This window comes from Mesoplodon densirostris, chromosome 3, assembly GCF_025265405.1.
Source record: "Mesoplodon densirostris isolate mMesDen1 chromosome 3, mMesDen1 primary haplotype, whole genome shotgun sequence".
Classification (NCBI taxonomy): Eukaryota; Metazoa; Chordata; class Mammalia; order Artiodactyla; family Ziphiidae; genus Mesoplodon; species Mesoplodon densirostris.
In genome coordinates, this window is record NC_082663.1 from 119477076 (window position 1) to 119499435 (window position 22360).

General features: G+C 44.8%; 1 protein-coding gene across 5 annotated transcripts in view; it reads right to left on the bottom strand.

The window, feature by feature from the left end:
- The window catches only part of NRG2 (neuregulin 2), a 178625-nt gene that overhangs the window by 145464 nt on the left and 10801 nt on the right, over positions 1-22360 (bottom strand). The window lies entirely within an intron of this gene.

The following is a 22360-nucleotide window of genomic DNA, read 5'->3' on the forward strand; positions in this document are numbered from 1 at the left end:
AGCACTTAAATGCCAACTTAAAATCTAGGAGGAACAATAGCCTATTTACCCCAGCAGTGGAGGGAAAAAAATTTTCTGACAAATGAATATGATTAGAGACAAGAGTGATGGGCTCAAATAAATAAAAGCATAAAGACAGGAGACGGGTGGTAACATGGTTAGAATATGGGCTCTAAAGTCAGACAGGCCTGCCTCTACTTCTAACTAACTGTGTGGCCTTGAGCATGTTACTTAACCTCTCTGAGTCTTACTTCCCCATATGAAAATGTGATATCAGCAATAGTACCACCTTCTTAGGCTTGTTGTGAGGACTAAATGAGATAACGTATGCCAAACGATTACATAACACTGGTACCTATTCAGTAGCCATTATTTCTGGCATTTAGGAGCAAATTAGCACTCACGTTCCAGAAGATACTACCAAGATGGCACCACAAACCTCCCTGGGCTTCATGGTTCACTGCCCTATGGATTAATGCCACCGTATCTCTCTGCCCTCTCAGACACAAGCAACCTGCACGAGCCAAATGGCAGGTTGGAGCCCAGAACCATCTTGGGGTGAAACTGACTGACTCAGAAATCCTGGGAGGCCAGTCTGGAATGTGGTAAGGGGAGGACAAAAGTCCTTGCCTCACCAACACAAGTGGAAGCTCAGTGGCCCAACCACACCATGAGGATCCACCACTAGTCAGAGACACGTGGAAAAATCAGCAGCATCTTAGAGTGTTGCTGCTACTGCAGAATTGGGGCACATGGAGTCTCCCGCCTGCCCTGCCTCAGAGAGCAAGTGTCCCAAATCTAAATCAGATCTCTTCTTTCCTAGAACTAGGCTGAAGGCTCTTCAAGAGTAGAGTTTTGTACTCTGTATTCCCCATAACACTCTGAATGGGATTCTATGCACAGGAGGCACTTAAAAGATGCTCTGGGGACTTCCCTGGTGGCACAGTGGTTAAGAATCTGCCTGCCAATGCAGGGGACATGGGTTTGAGCCCGGGTATGGAAAGATCCCACATGCTGCACAGCAACTAAGCCCGTGGGCCACAACTACTGAGCCTGCATGTCACAACTACTGAAGTCTGCACGCCTAGAGCCCGTGCTCTGCAACAAGAGAAGTCACAGCAATGAGAAGCCCGTGCACCGCAATTAGAGAAAGCCCGCGTGCAGCAATGAAGACCCAATGCAACCATAAATAAATAAATAATAAATTAACTTTAAAAAAAAGACTTTAAAAATGGTCCACATCAAAAAAAAAATCTTAAAAAAACAAGAGACCAAAAACTAATCAGGTCACTTTCCTATACAAAAGACTTCAAGGGATTTTCTCTTGGGACAAAGAGCAAAGACCAAACTTCTCAGCATAGCACACAAGACCCTTTCCAATGGGCCACAGTCTATCTTAGCAGCAATATCTTCTACCACTTTGGACACACAGTGTATTGCATGCCTCTACATCATTGCCCATGTTATTCTCTCTTCCTTAAAGTTCTTCTGTGCCATCTTCTCCTAGTGGTTCCTCATTTTTCTCTGGCAAACTCCTTAGCCTCCTTCAGGACTGTGGGAAGCAGCATGTGAGTTGGCCCCCAATGATCCTGCCTCCTAATATCCCTGCTCCTAAGCAATATCTTCCCCTTGAGTGTGGGCTGGGCCTAGAGACCCACTTCTGATAAATATAATATAGCAAAAGAGATGAGATGTCACTTCTGTGGTTGAGTTATAAAAAAGACTGTGTCTTCAATCTTGCTTGCTCTCTCTCACTCTCTCCCTTGCTTGCTTAAGGGTAAGTCAGCTGCCATATCATGAACCACCCTATGGTGATATCCAAGTGGCAAGGAATGGATGTCCCTGGCCAACAGCCAGTGAGGACCTGAAGCCTACCAGTGACCATGTGAGTGATCTCGAAAGGCCCCTACTGAGTCGTGAGATGACCGCAGCCCTGGCTGACACTTAGTTGTAACCTTGTGAAAGTCCCTAGGCCTAAGGACTCCATCAAGTCCCACCTGGATTCCTAACCCACAAAAATAGAAAGTTTGTTGTGAGAAAATAGAAGTTTGTTGTTTTAAGTCACTAAGTTTTGGGGTGATTTGTTATGCAGCCATAGATAGCTTATACAAGGACCCAACTCAAATGTCACTCATCCGTTAAGCATTCCCCAACACCCTCTTCTATTGCCCAGTCTGTCTCCACCTCTCCCATTGCTCATGGGATCGATCCAAACTTCTTAACATAGCCCTCAAGGCCCCACATGATGATTCAACTCAACCCACCTTCCCAAACTCATCTTTCATCACTGCCCATGGCACCTGGGGTTACTGATCTTCTTTCAACTGCTCCAACTTGTCCCAGTCTCAGCTTTATCCCTTTACACATACTGTTCCCACTTTCTGGAATACTTCGTCCCTCTCTCTTTACCTAGTTCACTTCCATTTGTTCTTCAAAGTCCCAACTCAAATCTCTTTCCTCCAGGAAGAAGCTCAACTCCCAAGGCTGGGTTTAGGTATCTTCCATTTGTGCCAACCCCTTTCCCTGTACTTTTCTACTTAGAGCATTTATCACTTTGTGCTGTCAGTGCCTTTGACTTGCTTACCTCCTGGCCTGGACTGCAAGCTCTTTGAGGGAAGGGCACATGTCTGTCATTCATTTACATATGTATACTTGTCCTATCTTAACTTTTAGTTAAGTACTTGCACCCGTGCAACTGAATGCAGCTGGAGAAAAGCACACAGCCACGTAGACTGGTCTCACTTTAATTCATAACCATGAACCAAAGATGGGTCCTTAAAGATGCCTGATAATACTGCATCTCCTTAGTTTATTCTATTCACTCACCTACTCTCCTTGATGACTATTTCACATCTTCTTTCTTCTTAAACCTCTCACACTCCACCCTCATACTCTCAGCTGATGACTTTGTTTTCTACTTCACTGAGAAGAATGAAACAATCAGAAGAGGATTTCCACATACTCCCACCACGTTTATGCACCTACCAGCATCCATCCACATAACTTTGCCTTTCTTCCTGTTACTAAAGATGAATTATCCATGGTCCTGGAGCCAATCCCTCTGCTTGTGAACCAGATGTCACCCCTCCCCTACTCTAGAAAACCATTCCAACAATCTCCCCTCACCCTCCTACATCATTAATTTCCCCCCTCACCCAGATTGTTCCCGCCAGCATTAAACATGCAGTTACTTCTCTCATATTATAAATAAATAAATAAATAAATAAATAAATAACAATAGAGTTTCGATTTGGGAAGATGAAGTTCTGGAGATGGATGGTGGTGATAGTTGCATGTGAATATACTTAACGCCACTAAACTGTACTCTTAAAAATGGTGAAAATGGGGGTTTCTCTGGTGGTGCAGTGGTTGAGAGTCCACCTGCCGATGCAGGGGACACGGGTTTGTGCCCCGGTCTGGGAGGATCCCACATGCCACGGAACGGCTGGGCCTGTGAGCCATGGCCGCTGAGCCTGCGTATCCGGAGCCTGTGCTCCGCAACGGGAGAGGCCCGCGTACCGCAAAAAAAAAGAAAAGAAAAGAAAAGAAAAGGTTAAAATGGTAAATTTTATGTAGGTTTTAGTACAATAAAAAATAAAAACCCTCCTCCTGATTCCACTTCCCCTACCAGCTACCACCCCATTAGTTTCCCTCTGCAGCAAACTTGCAATAAATTCCTTCTTTCATTTTCTGTTAAATCCACTCAAATAAAGTTTTAACCTCCATTACTACACCGAAACTGCTCTTGTCAAGATCCCCACTGACATCCACATTGCCAAATCCAGTGATGACTTCTCACTCCTCATCTTCCTTGATTCCTCAGCAGTATTGGAACCAACCAGTCTCTCCCCACCTACCTGGTGCACTTCCCTCGCTTGGCTTCAGGATCACCACACTCACTTGGTTTTCTTCCTGCCTCACTGCTCACTTCTTCTGTGCTGACTCCTCCCTCCCCCAACCTCTTATCGTTGCAGTGTCCAGGGCTCACTCAGGTCCTCGCTCTGCCTTTCCTCTCTACCCATATTCGCTCCTCTGTGATCTCCGTTATGGTCAGGTAAGTAATACTACCTATATACTTAGATGATTCCCGTATTTATATCTTCAGCCCCGATCTAACTCTCCACTTAACACATCCAAGCGATCTAAAACCAAACTCCTTATCTCCCCCTAAAAGTTGATCCATCCACAGTCTTCTCCATCTCAATGGCAATATCACATTTCCAGTCGCTCCAGTTAAAAAGCATGGAATCATTTTCTACTCCCTTTTTCTTTCCCACCCTATATGTTATCCATTAGGAAATCCTTTGGGCTCTACCTTTTTAAATTATCCAGAATCCAACCTCTTCCCAACCCCTCCTCTGCCACCGCAATACTTCAAACCACCACCATCTCTCACCTAGTCTTTCTGGCCTGTTTCTCTGTATTCACCCTTGCTCCTGAAAGTCTATTCTCATCACAGCAGACTTTGTGATACCTTTCAAATATAAGTCAGATCATAACACTCCTCTACTCAAAACCCTCCAGTGGATCCTTTTTTTCACGAAAAGAAAAAGCCAAATCTTCACAATGGCCTACAAGGCCCTACATGATCTGGCACCCATTGCTTCTCTAACCTCAGCTCATTCCACTACAGACATATGGGCCTTTTTGCTGTTCCCCAAACATGCCAGACATGCTTCCACCTTAGGTGAATTCCCTCTGTGTGAAATTCCTCTCCCTAGGCTATCTATTTGTCTAACTTCCTCACCTCCTTCAAGTCTCTGCTCTTATATCACTTAGTAAATTAGGTCCTTCATAACCACCCTATCCCCCCCTTCACCCCCTTCACCCCTTCCCATTGTTTTTTTTTTACTTTTCATAGTAGTTAACACTTCTAAACACTACTTAATTTACTTATTTATTATGTACAATCCATATTATTAGTCTCACCCACTAGAAAGCAAATTCCACAAGGGCAGAGATCTTTGTTTGTACAATATTCCAAGCACCTAGAAGAAGTCTTGATATACAGGAGGAACTCCAATATTGTTGAAGGAATGAATGAATAAGCCAAGCACAATACCTAGTGCATAATAGATGCCTACCAAATATTTAATAAATGAATGAATGAATAAATGAATGGTCCATCTGTCACCAAGCTGTAAGCCTTCCATGGGCAGAGATGTAACTTATTCATCTTTGTTTCCTCAGTAACCAGGACAGTAATGGAGATTCAATAAATGTAGGTTAAATTAAAAAAAAAAAAACCTGAACATGAGTGAGGTGAGACTGGAAATGTGCGGTGCCAGCATGCTAAGGTTCATATACTAAGTATCCTGTTTCTTCCATGGCCACTCCCAGCTTGGAACTTTCCATTTCTGGATCTTTCAGGATGTAATTCTCAACGACTAGAATGAAGAGGTCGGGTAAATGTGATGCAGGAAGGGCCACTTTACTGAAGAAGGGCTTCCCTGCAGCCCTTAACTAAGGCAGCACCATCAAACCGCACAGGTAGGGTTTGCAGGTGGGTGCACTGTGAGTCCATAAGTAATAGATGCAAACCAGGCTCCCGTAGGCTTTAGATCCAATGTCAGGCTTCCACACCCCAAATTCTGATAACCTAGAAACTGGAAAATCAAGTTACTTCAACACACACGTGCCTTGTTTTCCTCCTTTCAGGGCTCACATCTCAATGGGTAAGGCTGGCATTGGCTCAGATACCTTTGCAGCTCATCACTCATTTCTAACACGGGGAGGAAGGGGGTGAAATGGCTCCTTATATGCTTCGTGGGGTTGGCTGCTCCTACCCGTTACACCTTCACGTCAAGGAGGAAACAATAAGCCTTCCTGACTCCAGAGCCCTGCTTGCTCTGGAGAACGTAGAGGCAAGAGAGCCAGGAAGGGGGTGGTGCCGAAGGAGAGCTGGTGCCAACCTGGAAGTCAGGCAGGAGGAGTGAGAATTCTGCTACTATCTCATTCTATGACCTTGGGCAAGTGAATTCACTCTCTGGGAATTCTCATATTTAAAACTAAAATTTTGAACCGGATAATTTAACTATGTGCTTGTTATAAAAATTAAACTCAGGGCTTCCATGGTGGCACAGTGGTTAAGAATCCGCCTGCCAATGCAGGGGACACGGGTTCAAGCTCTGGTCTGGGAAGATCCCACATGCCACGGAGCAACTAAGCCCGTGTGCCACAACTACTGAGCCTGCACTCTAGAGCCCGCGAGCCACAACTACTGAGCCCGTGTGCCACAACTACTGAAGCCCGTGCGCCTAGAGCCTGTGCTCCGCCACAAGAGTAGCCACTGCGCTGAGGAGCCTGCACACCGCAATGAAGAGTAGCCTCCACTCGCTGCAACTAGAGAAAGTCCGCACGCAACAAAGACCCAACGCAGCCAAAAATAAATAAATAAAGTAAAAAATAAAAATTAAACTATTATTAACTACTCTAACTTGACAGTTTGAGAGGACCGCATTGTCTGCAAATACCTCCTAGCAAATTCATCTTATCCCCCTCTTCCCTGGCTCAGCTGTCATTTATTCATAAAAGTAAACAATCCTGGTGCCAACTATGTGCCAGGCATTGTGCCAGGCCTGGGCGTACAGCTGTGAATATGGCAGGCACAGTCTCTGCCCTCCAGAGCCTATGGTCTAGCAGGGAGATAGACATCTGATGTCCAACGATGTTTCAGTCACTACCACAAATCAATCTGAGAGTGGAAGTGATCGTGGCAGTGCTGGTGTGAGTGGATGGAGCATAGTTATGGCCTAGTCTGGGGTTTCAGAAAGTCTTCCTGAAGGAAATAACATCTGAGCTGAGCTCAGAAGGACAGATAGGAATGAACCAGGGGAGAAGAAAGGGCATTTGAGAGACAGAAAAGAGCACATACAGATGCCCTGAGGCAGGAGTCATATCTTGTCAAGGCCAGTGTGGCCCAAGTGCAGAGTGAAGACCAGATGGGCATAGAGGTAAGGCCACACAGGCACAGGGGAGCCCACACAGAGCCTTACAAGAGGGATGTGGTCTTAATATACGTTAAAGACAGTGAAGGAGATCAGAGCAGAGTAGGCGTGGTGTGATTGGACATGTGCTTTTAAAAGCTCACTATATGGAGAATGAACTCTAAGGGGCACAAGTCAATATGAAAAGGCCAGTAATGAAGCAACTACAGTGAAACAGGTGAAAAATGATCAGTATTTGATATGGGTGATATCAGTGGAAAAACAGATAAAGTCAAGAGAGATTTAGGAGGTAAAGTGATAAGATGAGGGGGAGTTGCAGGGGGCAGGTAATAAAGAAGAAAGTACCAAAATGCAACCTAAGTGGTAAATTAGGAAACACTATCAGAGGACCAAGTTTGGAAAGGGGGTGATATTATTAGTTCAATTTGGGACATGCTGTGAGATACCAAGTAGAGAAGATGAGAAAGAAGGTGAATGTATAAATCTGTAGCTCAAAGGTCTCCAACTAAAGAATTGAAGGTATGAATTTGAGAGTCCCTATAGACACAATAAGTGAAGTCGTAAAATGTGCATATGGAGAGAGTATAGGAGAAATAAAGAGAACCGAGGATGGAGACTTGAGGAAATCCCATATTTAAAAATTGAGTAGAGAGGAAAGAGCTAAAAAAGAGAGAATGTAAAGGAATGGTCAGAGACAGGAGGAAAACTAAGGGTTTGACATCATGGTAGCCAAGGGAACAACATATCTCAAGAAGCCAGGATTAGTTAATTGTATTAAAGTGCTGAGAGATGAAATAAGATGGGGAATGAAAAATGTGCATTAGGGTTAGGGGCTTGGCGCTTGCTTAGAGCAGTTTTGATGGAGGGGGAATTGGGGAAGAAGCCAAAGGGGTGTGAGAGGAGAGGTTGTGAAATGAGACAGGGTGTATAGACTGTTCTTACAGCTATGAAAGAAGAGAGATAGATAGGCAGTGATTGAAGATGGGAGAGACTTGAGTATGTTGAGAAATGGATAGAAAGGATTCAGCAGAGATAAAGACAGAGGAGGGACAGTGGAGAGAAAGAAAAGTGGACAGTATAGGGATCCTGAGAAGGTGTGAAGGGCTAGACTACAGGGCAGAGCTGGAGAACTGGTCTCTCAGACGACAGGACAGCTCTTCTGTGGATCAGAAGGGAGGGGGACAATGTTCATAGCAGCATTACTTACAATAGCCAAGGTATGAAGCAACCTAAGTGTCCATGAACAGATGAAGGGATAAAAAAGATGTGGTATACATATATATATATATATATATATATATATATATATATATATATATATATATATATATATATGGAATACTACTCAGCCATAAAAAAGAATGAAATTTTGCCATTTGCAGCAACATGGATGGACTTGGAGGGCATTATGCTAAGTGAAATAAGTCAGACAGAGAAAGGCAAATACTCCATGATATCACTTATATGTGGAATCTAAAAAATAAAACAAAAAAGAAGCAGACTCACAGATATAGAGAACAAACTAGTGGTTTCCAGTGGGGAGAGGGAAGGGGGGAGGGGCAGTAGAAGGGCAGGGGGAAAGGGTTATTATGGGATTATATGAAATCATGTGTGTGAAACTTTTGAAAATTGTAAAGCACTATAGAATTTAAATAATCTTTCATTCAATTAAAAAAAGAAAAGAAGAAGAAGGGAGGGGGAGAGGACGAGTGAGTATGAAGGTCAGTGTATATTCACCCTTGCAAACACACAGTCATAAAGTCAGCTCTGCTAATGTTTTCCAGAGAAAACCTCAAAGTCTACAGGTCCGTGTACTCTTGGTGAGTGGTGTGGATCCCAGGAAGCAAACAGCCCCTGTGGGCCCCATCTTGGCACCTAGTACAAATCACACTGCCTCCTCTGCCCTTCTCTTGAGTCAGAACAAGGCCAAATGGAAGTTGCTTCTAGCCCTGCTGTCCACAGGTGATGTGATAGGGTCTCTGCAAGAAGGCCCAGGTGTAACCAGGTCAAATCTGGGGACATGACTGAAAACAGCAATGAAGGAGAAGAGACGTCACAAAGTGCCAGCATGCCGACGAGGAATCAGATGGGTGTGTTGAGGGAAAAACAGCCCCACTCCTTCATGCAGTAACTCTGGAAGGGGGAAGAGGCTGCCTAGCTGCCTAACAGACTAAGCTCTTATTTTACACACTATAGTCCTTAGTGAGATGCCTCCCATGTCATTGCCGAGGCACCTAACCTACAGCTCCCCAAACCTGGAATCTGGAGCAGTTTCTCCGGCTCACTGTATTATAACCATGATTGTAACTCTAGGACCAGAATTCAATCAGCATCTTTTAGTCCAAAGCGTGGAAACAGCATTAGGACACAAAGATTTAAGAGGACAAGTGCTTGCCAAGGTCACGGGAGAGAGAAAACCAAAACACAGAGCCTGCCAAATCCCGGGTTAGCACTTGACCCCTACAGATCCAAACCAACACCTCTCACCCCCACAATCCAGGGCCTGCTCCCCCATCTTGCTGTCTTTTCAACCCTTTGGGCACTCCTTGGACCGTAGAGAGGATACTTGTTTATGGTGCCAGTGCTTCTAACAAAAGCTCATCCCTGAGGGAAAATCAGCAGAAACGCTTTATTCCACATGAAGAACTGTAGAAGGAAACCTGTTTAAGAATGCAGCCTCCTGAGTCCCTGTCACCCAGAGTCTCCAAAGCATTGGGAAAGACAGAAGGAGAAGAAAAGGCAGGGAATCACAGGGAGGTGATAATTGACACTTAGCAGACTGTCTATAATAAGCAAATGACATAATAGAAATAAACACAGCTTTGGGGAGAGGTGCTGCAAGCACAGCCCCGAGCAGGCCCAGGGGCTCCAGGGAGTCAGGCTGGGCTAGAAACCCGGTTATTTCTAGGGCACCAAGCAGCACCTGCCCTGAATCAGAAGCCTCTGGAAGCAGGGGCCAGAGGACCAATCAGAGGCCGAGAAATACAGCACAGTTCCAGCCAGGGGCCTTGGTCACCGGCCTACTTCCAAGGTTGGGCAGGAAAAAAACCCACAGAACTCTTCAAAGAACCCCGTCCAGTCATTTCGAGTCCCTGCATTAGCCAGGAAAGAATGCCTGCGTAATCAGTCAGAGCAAGTAATCCCCTTATCGCTTCTCTTTGTTTTCAGACTGGCTCTGCCTAGAAAGCATGGGTTCAGATGAGCTCCATCACTTATAACCAGTGTGGCTTATATAACCAGCTTATAACCAGCTTGAAACTCACCTCATTGTTTCGTTCCTAGATGTAACGTAGGGAAGGGAAGGCCCACCTTTGTAGGTTGTTCTGAGAATCAAATGAAGTAATGTCTGTAAAAAGTACCTGTTTGGGAAATGTTAGTGCCTCTTCCTTACCCCTCTTTACCTGAGGATTTACATTCATAACTACAAGGTCTTAGTCTACATTCCCTGAATCTACAGGAGAGGACAAGGTGGGCGGCAGGGGGGGTGGGGGGAGTGGCTCAGAAGGCTCCCTGCCATTCAACTTAAAAGATGGAAAGTCCAGGGACTTCCCTGGCGGTCCAGTGGTTAAGACTCCAAGCTTCCACTGCAGGGGGTGCAGGTTTGATCCCTGGTTGGGGATCTAAGATCTTGTATGCCAGGCAGTGCAGCCAAAAAAAAAAAAAAAAAAAAAAAGGTGGAAAGAACACACCCATATACTCAAGAAAAGACTGAAGACTCAAGAATTGGTACTAAGAAAGAAGCTCAGAATTTGCAGTTGAATCTGAAGAGCTTTCAAAAGGTAAAAGAAAACAAGAACAGGATTCATTCTAAAGAGAAGCCTCACAGACAGTGTATTGATTGTCCTGTCACTTGGAGAGTTTAAGTTAGGGGTTTATAGGACAGGGATAGGAGACCTAGCCCCCACCTTCTAACACCCCAGAGCCCAAGACAGTCAAATCCGGGTAAAATAAACTATCCATGAACCAAAATGCATCTCGCCTTCCACTTTTAGGTAGAAGCAGGAAATGATGACAAAATTGTCACTAGTGATTTTTTCTTTAATCAACAGGCAGGATATGTCCCAAGATCAGGACATATATAGTCAAATCAAACTTCTGTTTGCAGAGATCTGTGCAATGAGAAAAGATAACGATGACACATGACAAGATATTCAAGGACAGACTGAATTCTACAAGTACTGAGGCAGCAAAATGCCCCCATGCATTTTAGCAAGATCTTTTCTATCAATGGTTGAGAGAAAATAGTTTTTCATGTAGAAAAAAAGAAAGTTTGTATATGTGGCCCACCTAGCTCCAAAAGAAGAACTAGCTGGCTTCTGTCGCTTCTACTACGCCGTCCGTTGTAAGGCCCAGCCAAATTTCAGAGATGTTAATGTACAGAGTGGGGGGAAGGGCATCAGAGAGCCAATGAAATAGGATATACCTGCCCGAGGAAATATTCTATGCTGCAAATCAAACTCCCACTCTGTAGCCTTGCCCTGTAAGTCCTTGGCAGAGGGACCATGAAGAGGTTGTGCAAAAGGCACTCTCCAAGCATTAATCTTTAAGAGTAAGCAAACTGGTTAGTTGTTGTAATAATAACAGCACACTCTGATACAGCACTTTGCAATCTCAGAGCACTTTCACAGACATTATTTCCTCTAAGCCTCACAATATCCCTGCTAGGTAAGAAAAGCAAATATCACTAACCTTCTTTTTCAGTTAAAAAACAAAACAAACAGAAAACACAGGCTCCCAAATGTCAGTTGTCCTAAGATCACAGAGCTAGTAAGTGGCAAACTGGAGTTTAAAGTGACATCTCTCTCCTAGGACTGTGTTCTTTGTTTTATGAGACGGAGTCTGAGGTTAGGACCATTCCAGCATGTCCACTGAAGAAGTTCAAGAGTAATGTCGGATCTCTGTATTTTTAAGTTCCGTCTCTTCTCAACACTTGCCCTAAGAATGATCCTTAAAGGCCTAAGGGAGTATGGAATACTAGAATGGACCATGCTTTGCTTCTCCTCTGGAGGTCACCACCCATAACCTAAGAGAACAATCTCAGCCACTCAAGTGTTGCAGCACACAGGGATTCCCTGAAATATCACCTCTGCATCCATAACATGAGCATGGTCTCATGGCTTTTTAATTTCTCCTTCAGTCCAGGCAGAAGGGTCCTAGGACTCCTGTCTACATCTACTTAGGGAACAAAGACAATAAGAACTTCATTTACCCCTGGGGGGGTGGGGGGGGTGGTGGTGCAGGGGCTGGGGCTGGAATGGAAGGCTGGGAGATGCTTGAGGAGCAAAGGCAGAGAGCCAGAATGGTCTCCCCGTCTAGAAGAGGAACAACCACATCCCACAAGCCAACAGGCCTTATTTTAGGAAATATTTAGGCTCATCCCAAAGTAAGAATAGCCTAGATATTTGCATGCATAAAACAAAAAGGCTCCATCCTCAGCTCTCTACTCTTCCCTGCCTATAGTCTTCCCTCCAAGAGTCCTCTGCTCTTCCAGCATCAGTTATCCATTCCTCAGCCATGGACCAGGGATTTGACCTCTCCAGTCCAATCCTCTCACTTAGGCTCCAGCCCTCTACCAAGGGAATCTCAGCCTTCTCTCCTACTGCTTCTCCAACCCACGCTTTAGGTTGCAGCCTAATGAACCACTTCCCATCCTAGTTCAGGTCAAACATTTACTGAGCTAGGTACTATGCCGTGTGCTGATCCCAAAATACGTTTTGAATTTTCTTTCTTCCATGATTTTACCTTTTATCTCTACCAGGAATAACCTTCTTTCCCCTACCACCAACAACCAAAGTCCAACTTGACCCATCTTCCAAGCTGCTTCTCCTTTGAGTCTTTTCTGATGTCTCTAACTAGACATGTCTCTAATAAATATGTATTTATTATACATGTATTTATCCTCCCTCTCTCCTTATTTATGTGCTGCCCTCTCTTGTAGCACAAAATATATTACCCTTAACAACGATTTGACCATCTGCCATTCCCTCACTAGAACTTTACAAGCTCCTTGATGGTATATCCATGTCATACTCATTTTAAATTTCCTGCAGAGTTCTGCACAAAAGATGCACCCAACAAATATCTGGTTTTCTATTGTCTATTGTATTTTCTAGCTGGGTCTCCCATCAACCAGAGGAAGCCTAGAATAAATGGTCTGGGTTCAGAATCCTGGCTCTGCCGTTTATTTATAGCTTCATGACCTTGAGCAAGTTAGTTCATCTCTCTCTATGCTTGAGTTTTCCCCTCTGTAATAAAGAGGATAATAACAGTATTTATTTCATATAGTTATTATGAGAACTAAATGAGTTAACACTTATAAAGTGGTTAGCACAGTGCCAAGTACATAATAAGTGTCAAATAAGTGTTTGTTAAGTAAATAAAATCACTGCCAAACTCTTCATTTTCCTCCTTAAAATTACTTTTCCTCACAACTTCTCCATTTTTGCTAATGGCACTATTATTTTCCCCAGCTTTCCAAGAGTAAACTTTGACCCCTTTTATGCCTGCTTCCCGGTTCATCACCATGTCTCACAGATTCTGGGAAGAAACAGGATAGTTTACCTGCCTCTTCTCCCAGTTTCCATGGCTTCAGAGACTTTATGATTCCCTCCTTGATCTCTCAAACATCTATCTCTCCCCAAATCCAGTCCACTCTGAATTGTGTATACAAAGTATTTGCAAACATTCCTCTCTTCATATCCTATCTCTGCACCAGTACCTACAATGGTGCCATATCACCTCCAGAACCAAGTCCAAACTCCTCTGCCTGTCTCTGGAGGCCCTCCTTAATCCAGTCCTGCCCTCCCTTCCTAATCTTATCTCCCCTATATCTCTACCCCAAGCACACTAATCTCCTCATGGTTCTGGAAAGACATCTTCCTTGTCTCTGCCTCTGTTCATACTGCTCTTTTGGCCTAGAAACCTTTCCCTGATCCTCCTAAATCCCCCAAACCTATTCATTCTTCAAAACTAACCTTTAGCCCTAACTCTATCCTAGAAAATTTCCACCCTAATTGATCTTCCTCATCTCTGAATACTATAATCTATTTTCCCTTTTGCAATTATTATAAACTTTTTGCTTTACATCACTTGTTATTGATTCATGTTAATCTGATATCCCCAACTAGACTGTAAACCTCTCCAGAACAAGATACATGACTACTAGACGTCCCCAGTATCCTTCAAAGAAAAGAACAATAAAGGAGCTAAAAATATACATCTATTAGCCAACACTTGATGATGAGCTTGCCTCTCCCTTTCTTTGGGAGGCAGGGAGTGGATAAGAATGGGACTGCTTACCCACCTAGCTGACCCTATATGCTGTGTTCACAGATGGTGTGGGTAGCCCTACCTGGGGGATTTGCTACAGCCAAAAAGCCTGTTCTCTCTGTTGACAAACGTCAACCATCACTGTAATCTAGGCTGCCATATGGTTCACCCAGCCCTGTAGTAAAATCGGTTCCTTGGGGATATAGAGAGACCAAACAGGCCAACTCTCCGATACATGGAATCGAGGGAGATTACCTTGAGCTAGCCCCACGACAAACAGGAAGGCACAGAGTGTCCAGGACAAGCCAACACGCAAGCGGATGCAAAACCCACATACCCTGAGGTTCCTGTCAACTCTACCTACCCCTTGCCTGTAATCCTTACCATGGGCCCAACAAGCCGCCTCCCTCAAGACTCTTGAGACTCCCCTAGAGGAATCCACAGGCGGGCAAGGGCAGAGAGAAGAGGTGGCCCTGCTCTCACAGTGTGGAGAGAGCTGCCCAAAGTCATAGTTTAATTTCTGTTTTCAGAGCATCTGGTCCTGAGGGCCATTAACAGAGTAAGACAATTTCATCCCTGAGCCAGCTGTTCTAATTTAGAAGGGACACTCCCCATTTTTTGATCAACTATTCATCATTTTCCCCATTCTCTCTCCTTTGTGTATTTCAAAGGCAGGAAGAGGTCAGGCCCCCATCATCTTCCTAAATCGCCCCAAGCCCTCCCATCTAATCACAATCACAGACTTGGGGAGGCTGTTCACATTTGATACTCAGAATGGAATACAGGGGAGGTCTAGCTTCAAGAAAGAAATTCAGCATTTTAGGCGTCCAGACTGTCCCTCAGCCCAGGATTTTGCTAAAATTTTCAAAGTACAACTATAAACCCATGCAGGCTCTATTTTGATGGCATGCCACTTATCCAATTAGCTTGAAACACTCTCTCCACCCCACTTCTCACAGCTGAAGAAAGCCCCTTGTCAGCTCAAAACAAAGCCCAGGGTATAAGGACAGCCTGCACAAGGTCATACAGAAAGCTGTGGGCTGAGACTGGACCAGGGAGGCTAATTTCCAGGAAGGACTCTCATCATTTGAAAACAAAACAACAAAAAACCTCACAAAGCCTGCATAGTCTCCTCTTCCTTAACTAAGGACACTGCTCAGACTCCCCTCCTGGCCACCTAAAAGAAGCTCCTGTCACTTCTGACTGCTTGATTCAGATTGCAATTCTGCCATCCACTTGCCCCCAATCACCCTGTCTACATCTTAAGGCCCTAATATCTCCTACTTGTCTGTGGCAAAGCAGAAAGCTCTGGGTACCAAGAGGACCCTGGATAAATCACTTGTGATGAATAAGCCTTCTCTGAACTTGAGCTGATTTTGAACCAGCTCTCCTGGCCGTGCTCCTTAGGTATGGCACATGTAGGTACCTAGAATCACACAGGAGAAAAAATCATTTCTTCACTCATTTCCCCCTCAATTAACATTTATTGAGCTCCTATAACATGCCAAGAACCATGAAGGTGATAGGGATACAGTGGTACACAAAACAGCCAAATTCTCCTATCCCTGAATAATCTTTCTAAGATACTTCTCATAGAGGCTAATAAAACACAGACTCCAATCCACATATCGGAGATTTGGTATTTTTTTGCTATAAATAGCAGCAACAATGACAGTGTAAGAGTCCAGGGCTTCCCTGGTGGCACAGTGGTTGAGAATCCACCTGCCAATGCAGGGGGGACACAGGCTTGAGCCCTGGTCTGGGAAGATCCCACATGCCGCAGAGCAACTTAAGCCCATGAGCCACAACTACTGAAGCCCATGTGCCTAGAGCCTGTGCTCTGCAACAAGAGAAGCCACCACAATGAGAAGCCCATGCACCGCAACGAAGAGTAGACCCCACTTGCCACAACTAGAGAAAAGCCCGCACTCAGCAATGAAGACCCAATGCAGCCATAAATAAATAAATAAATAAACTTATTTTAAAAAAAAAGAGTCCAATGTATGCAGCACTATTTACAATAGCCAGGACATTGAACCAACCTAAATGTCCATCGACAGATGAATGGATAAAGAAGATGTGGCACATATATACAATGGAATATTACTCAGCCATAAAAAGAAATGAAACTGAGTTATTTGTAGTGAGGTGGATGGACCTAGAGTCTGTCATACAGAGTGAAGTAAGTCAGAAAGAGAAAAACAAATACCGTATGCTAACGCATATATATGGAATCTAAAAAAAGACAAAAAATGGTACTGATGAACCTAGTTGCAGGGCAGGAATAAAGATGAAGACATAGAGAATGGACTTGAGGACACAGGGTGGTAGGGGGAAGCTGGGGCAAAGTGAGAGTAGCATGGACATATATACACTACTGGATGTAAAATAGTTAGCTAGCAGGAAGCAGTAGCATAGCACAGGGAGATCAGCTCGGTGCTTTGTGATGGCCTAGAGGGGTGGGATAGAGAGGACGGGAGGGAGGCTCAAGAGGGAGGGGATATGGGGACGTATGTATGCATATGGCTGATTCACTTTGGTGTACAACAGAAACTAACACAGTATTGTGAAGCAATTATACTCCAATAAAGATCTATTTTAAAAAAAGAGTCCAATGTAGCACTTTGTAACTAAACCAGCCTTCCCATTTTCATCTCAAGTGGCAGCCTCAATTTACCACTTTCATACCTTTACCGGCATATTGCATACCTAGGCCAATCTCCTTTCATGCACCAGATGCTTATTCCCAGTTTCCAGTTCTAATTCCAAGGTAAAATCCATTCTCTCAAGTCACCAAGCAGCTATTAGTCATTAACTTATATAAGGCACCAAAAAATAAGTGAGATACATCCTTTGCTACAGTTCCATCCTGCACTCAAGAAGCTCTCCATCTGGAGGACCATACACACATACCCTGCTTCCCCAACCAATTACGCTAAGTGGTAGGATAGACCATTATGATTACAGAAGGGCTATGAACTGCTACAGAAACATGCCACGGTCCATTTGGACTGAGGGGATCAGAAAAAGCGCTGAGGAGAAGTGAGATCTGAGCTGAGCCTTGAAGGATCAGGAGGTTAGCAACTGACAGAGAAGGAAATGAAAACACACCAGAAAACAGAATGTGCAAAAATGCTATGGAAGAAAAATGTAAAACGTGTTTGAAATGTTCAAAACACTACATTTTGGCTATAGCAAACAGTAAGTGTGGAAAAGCAGGCTAAAGGCTTAACGGCAGGTGGGTGTCGGTTGTGGAAGGCCTCGCATGTTATGTGAAGGAGTTTTCACTCCATTCTACAGATAATAAAAACCTATTGAAGATTTCTAGGTTGGGCAGAGAGAATTACTTTTAGAAAGTTGATGCCATCAATAGACGACAGATGGAAGAGAGCAGAGACTCTGAAAATTGGGGATTCCATTCAGCAGCCACCGTGGCAGCCTAAGTGAGATATAAGTACCCAACTAGAGCCTCATGAATGAAAAGAATTAGATTGAAGCTACTTGCAATAGTCAAAATTGTCATCACTTCACAATGTACTATATACAGGAGATGGAGGTGAGAAAGGAACCAAAGATGGTTCTGAGGTTTCTAAGGGCTTGGAAGAGTAGATGGATTGTTATCTAGGATGGGAGTGTCCTAGACAGAATAGGATATGGTAAGGAGACTATAATGGCTTAATTTGAGACATTGTGAATTGTACCCTTTGTTAAGACCTCAGAAAGATCAAAGGCAATGCCTTTGACTTGCCTGCAGGCCCTTTCCATTAAAGAATAGTGATTCCTTTAGCCTGAAGAATAGTGTCCACAGCAGCCCCACAGGGAGCTCAAGGTAGAGAACAGCTTATCTTGATAAGATCTGTAGGTATGGCTTTTGTCTAATGTAGGGAACCTTGATAAGATTCATAGGCAGGGGCTTCCCTGGTGGCGCAGTGGTTGAGAGTCCTTCTGCCAATGCAGGGGACACGGGTTCGTGCCCAGGTCCGGGAAGATCCCACATGCCACGGAGCGGCTGGGCCCGTGAGCCATGGCCGCTGAGCCTGCACGTCCGGAGCCTGTGCTCCGCAACGGGAGAGGCCACGGCAGTTAGAGGCCCGCATACCGCAAAAAAAAAGGGGGGGCATCTATAGCAGTTATCCTATGTCTATTCCATTCCAGCATTGTATGGGGGTTGGGGGTTGGGGGGTGGGGGAGGTGGAGGGCAGATGACTTGTCTCTTTCATTGGCAGCCTTCAGGTCAAGAGGAACAGCATTTGAGTTGCTGTCCCCAAGGAACCGCATGAGAGGAGCCTCATCTGTACCCAGACCTAATTTAGATGATGAAACCCTGGCTCTTGAGCCTGAGCCTGAGGCCATATAGATGAGACTTTTTGGAGGGAGGAGGGTCTTGGGTGAGGATGAGTGTTTTGTTTTTTTTTTAATAAGTAAGTATACATTGCAATTTGAATGCAATGACCAGGATGAGTGTATTTTTCATGTGCAAGGAATATAAATAATTTGTGACCAGAGGGCAGACTGTAATTGTTTCAAAACATGTCCACAAATTCTTTGACAATCCGTCCACTGAGAGGTAGAGTCTCATTCTGCTCCATTTGCATCCAGTCAAGCCTTAGTAACTCTCTTCTGAGAAACAGAACGCGGTGGAAGTGATGCTAGTGACTTCTGAGGTTAGATCATAAAAGACAATACAGCTTTTGCCTGGCGCTCTCTTATGCTCACTCATGGACCTTGCCACCATGTTGTGAGGAAACCCAGGCAAGGTCGGTCTCCGGCCCTCAGTCCCAGCTAAGCTCCCAGATGAGAACCAGCCAGCATCAAATGCTAGACACGTCAGAGAGGAAACTTAGAAATGACCCAGTCTCATCTACTGTTCGACTGCTCAGCTACCATCTGGCCAAAAACTACATAAGAGATACTAAACCTCCTAGCTGAGCCCAGTCAATCTCCAAACTGTGAGCGGTAATAACATACAATGATTGCTATTTGAAGCCACTATATTTTGGGGTGGTTTATTATGCTGCAATGGATAACTGAAACAATGTGCCCTCGGCAGTTGGAAACTGGGACTCAGAAAAATTAAGGGACTTTTCCCAAGTTCACATAGCTAGTAAGGAAGAGTCAGGATTTTTTTTTTTTTTTTCTTTTTGCGGTATGCGGGCCTCTCACTGTTGTGGCCTCTCCCGTTGCGGAGCACAGGCTCCGGATGCGCAGGCCCAGCGGCCATGGCTCACGGGCCCAGCCGCTCCGCGGCATATGGGATCCTCCCAGACCAGGGCACGAACCCGTATCCCCTGCATCGGCAGGCGGACTCTTAACCACTGCGCCACCAGGGAGGCCCAAGAGTCAGGATTTTAATATCAGTCTGAATCCAAAGCCATTCTCTTTCAACTAACAATAGACATGACAATAATAGTAATTGCAGCTAGTCTGCATTGAATGTTTTCTACAAGCAGGCACTGTTCTAAGCACTTTACAAGCAGTAACTCACTGAATCCTTATCACAATGCTATGAGGTAGGTATTATAATTAGCCCCATTTTACAGTTGAGGAACCTGAGACACAAAATGGTCAATTTGCCCAAGGTTATACAGCTAATAAGTCATAGAACCAAGATTCACTCTTCAAAGTTGGCTCCAGAGCATGCAGCCTTAACCACTATGCTATGTAGAGTCGAAAATTCAAAACAGATTATGTAAGTTGAGAAGAGAACCAAGGACAATCTGTTAAAAATTGTACTCTTTACAAGAGGCTGAAAAGAAGAGCCAGTGATGGAAGGACCTGAGAAGGAAGTGGGAGGGGAAAGAACCAAACACGACATCTACAACATACTGGAGGAACTCACGGCAGGATCCAACGAACCGTCTTCAGTCTTTAAGGTTGAATGGGTCAACTGCAAGCCAACCATGACCTCTGCCCCAAACTCACAGTTGTCAGTAACAAACTCTTTCAAAGAAAGGAATCTTTGAATCATAGAATGGAGAGTAACATCCATTGGATTACCCCCGACTCACGTAGACAGAGCAGCACTACTGGCCTTTTCTACTCTTCCCCTTTCAAGGGCAACGCTCACCCCTACTCTGGAATTATGAAGCTGCTACTTAACTTCAGAGATGAGGAAAGTAAACTCTTATACTTCCTTTAAAAAATATAGTTCGTGGGACTTCCCTGGTGGCGCAGTGGTTAAGAATCCTCCTGCTGATTCAGGGGACACGGGTTCGAGCCCTGGTCCGGGAAGATCCCACATGCCGTGGAGCAACGAAGCCTGTGCACCACAACTACTGAGCCTGTGCTCTAGAGCCCACAAGCCACAACTACTGAGCCTGCGTGTCACACCTACCGAAGCCCGTGCACCTAGAGCCCCTGCTCCACAACAAAAGAAGCCACAACAATGAGAGGCCTGTGCACCACAACGAAGAGTAGCCCCTGCTCACCACAACTAGAAAAAGCCCGTGAGCAGCAACAAAGACCCAACACAGTCAAAAATAAATCAATTTTAAAAATATATATATGGTTCGTGACCTTGGCCCAATGAAGACCATCAAACCCACTGGGACCCTTTATCAGTTTGATGTTTTCTTTTAGATACAGCACTAAAGTTTCAAGTGATCCCTTCACAGGACTAATCTTAAACCAATGCCTTTTTTTTGGGGTTTTTTTTTTTTTTTTTTGTGCAGTACGCGGGCTTCTCACTACTGTGGCCTCTCCCGTTGCGGAGCACAGGCTCCGGACGCGCAGGCTCAGCGGCCAGGGCTCACGGGCCCAGCCGCTCCGCGGCATGTGGGATCTTCCCAGACCGGGGCACGAACCCGTGTCCCCCGCATCGGCAGGCGGACTCTCAACCACTGCGCCACCAGGGAAGCCCTAAACCAATGCCTTTAATTCCTACTTCTGTACAACAAGCTCTGGGCCTAGTGCAGACTCTTCACCAGAGGCCCTGAGGCTGTGACACCACACAGAAGAAGCACAAAGCCCACATTACGTGTGGGCAAAGGTAGAAGCTGGGGTAAAATCGACAGAGGTGACAACAGTATTCCCAAAGGAACCAGTCTCAGCTCCAGCTCCCATTTGCCCTCTCAGTTAGCTGAGTGCATACCACGCACAGCGGAAACCTACTCAGGTGATTTACATACTGAGAAACAAAGACAGCCAACTCCCAAACTGGGGGCCACCCATGTGCCTCCCTTCAACCTACAAATTAGATTCTTTCCCAGCAGCAAGGAGTTTCTCTCAGAGGTGGTGATGTCTTGTTCTGCCCAGAGTATACTACCTGGCTCCACATCCAGTGGAGCCTGGCCCAGTATTGGCCAGAATCACTTGGGCCAAGCCCCAGAGGTGCCATCTGAAAGGGATTACTGTCAGTACTTGGCCAAGACAATTTAATGTACGTGTTACTAAAAGGCCAGTGAATGTTACTAGCCTTTTTGGAGAAAGCATTTCCTCTTGAAAAGGAGACCTAGAGATATAGGAGAAGCTTTCTTGGGAAAACCCCATATTTTGTCTAAAAGAACCAGACCTGAGAAAAATTTAGCCCAATTTGTTGGATATAGTCCCACCCACGTAGGTACCTATCTCTTGCCTTGTTCCTATTTTCCCACTAGGTCCGTCAGACCTAAAGTCCAAGGAAGGATTAGGAACTTTGTACTAGAAATTTCTGGAAACTTCTCTGATTCTTGGAAACAGGGGCTGAGGGATGGCTGTTACATTTATGACGTAAGCAAGTATGACAGCAGGCCTAAGTAGAAAGGTAGGCGCTAGATGGGATAAGGTGGGAGGGGTGGAGCCCCAGGTAAGAGGGTCTCAGAAGAGAAACCCACCTGAACAGACTGTGAAAAGGAAACCATCTAAGAGTGAGCAGTCAGACAGGCTGCCTTTGGAAACCCCAGTGTCCTTTGAAAAAAAATCTTCACTTGTGGGCCTTGGTTTCATTCTGTGACAAATGAGTCATGTCGTGGTCTGAGTCTTCTTTCTTCCTTTTAAAAACATTCTTCTTCTTTTTATTATTATGTTTCTCTGAAATTCAATCAACCAATGACAATGTCGGGAAAGTTGCACTGTATGCAGCCCTGCTGTTATTTTATTTCTCACTCAGAGACGGGAATTCAGACACAACAGATCATCTACTTAATCTACCTGTTCCGTCCTGACTG